Source organism: Octopus bimaculoides, chromosome 5 (assembly GCF_001194135.2).
Source record: "Octopus bimaculoides isolate UCB-OBI-ISO-001 chromosome 5, ASM119413v2, whole genome shotgun sequence".
NCBI lineage: Eukaryota > Metazoa > Mollusca > Cephalopoda > Octopoda > Octopodidae > Octopus > Octopus bimaculoides.
This window is the reverse complement of record NC_068985.1, coordinates 75,872,540-75,874,107: the sequence shown is the minus strand read 5'-3', so window position 1 is coordinate 75,874,107 and position 1,568 is coordinate 75,872,540.

Below are 1,568 nucleotides of genomic sequence, written 5' to 3'. Positions count from 1 at the left end.
TGAAATCCATAATGTTTTTATATTAGGTATTGATTTTAATGGTACACTGTATTTTTCGGGTTTGATTATTTAATATTTTCATTATGTTTTCAATATGATATATACAAATTTCTTTTTACGTTTTCCTTGATGATATTCTGATTTATAATAATTAACCAAATTGATATAATTTGGTTAAATTAGATTGATTTTATACTATAAGCGATGAATTGAAACAATTGTAGGTCTTGCCAATGTATCAATAAAGTTTTATTAATATTATCTCCATCTTCTCTCTTGGTTTTTATAATAATTATATATATATGTGTGTGTGTGCCAATATTATAAGGTATTCAACCAGCTTATCTTGGATATTTCTGTTCCCCTGAGGTCTATATATATCCTCACTTGTACTTTAATATATATATATATATATATATATATATATATATATATACAAAGTATGGGGTTTTAGCAGTTCACAGGTGATCTAAACGATTAGGTACGCTAGGTAAGCGCTGTTACGGATTACTAGGGCTCCAAGGCTATAGCCGAGATGGCAGTTATGGAGCCATTGCAGAATTCCGATGCACCGGATATATAATTGTTAAATAGGACTACAAACGTTAAGGCAAGGCAAACATCTCAAGTCGTATACATTATTATTATTATTGGACAAAATTCAGTCTTACAGCTGTTTCTGAGATATCCCCGAATATGAAATATTCCATCATCAAAGACAAATAGAGAAAATGAGAATGGTTTATATTAATGAGACGACGACATAAAGGAAGGGAGTAAAGGAATAAGGAAATGAAGAGAGAGAAGAAAAAAGCATAAAAGTTCATAGTTCAACTTTCCGATGTTGTAAAAACAAGAGCATAAGTCCTTAGGTGGAATTCTGCGTAGATCCATGTGGGTTAAAATCCTGATATAGTAAACATCCAGAGAAAAAAGACGTTCAATAACAGATTGGTAGCGGAGGTGGTTATTAAGTAGTAACAGGAAAGAAAAATAAATAACTAGAAAGAAAGGTGGATGAAGTGGGAGGTGGAGAATTAAAGATTGGCCTTAGGTTAAAGTAAGGTGTATAGGTATATGGTGTCTAAGAATATTGTGTAGGAGTAGCCTTTTACCACTTAATAGCCACCTCCGCTACCATTCTGTTATTGAACGCTATGTTCGCGTCTTTTTTCTCTTGATGTGTACTATATCTGGATTTTAACCCACATGGCTCTACGCAGAATTCCACCTAAGGACTTATACTCTTGTTTCTACAACACTAGAAAGTTGAACTATGAACTTTTATACTTCTCTTTTCTTCTTTCTCTTCATCTTTTTCTTTTACTCCTATCCTCTATGTCGTCATTTCATTATTCTATGGTCTTTATTTTTCCTTATTTGTCTCTGATGACGGAATATCCCATACTAGGGGATATCCCAGAAACAACTGTAAGACTGAATTTTTTCCGATAATAATAATAATGTATACGACTTGAGATGTTTGCCTTGCCTTAACGTTGGTAGTCCTATTTAACAATGATACATATATGTATGCATATATATATATATATATATATATATATATA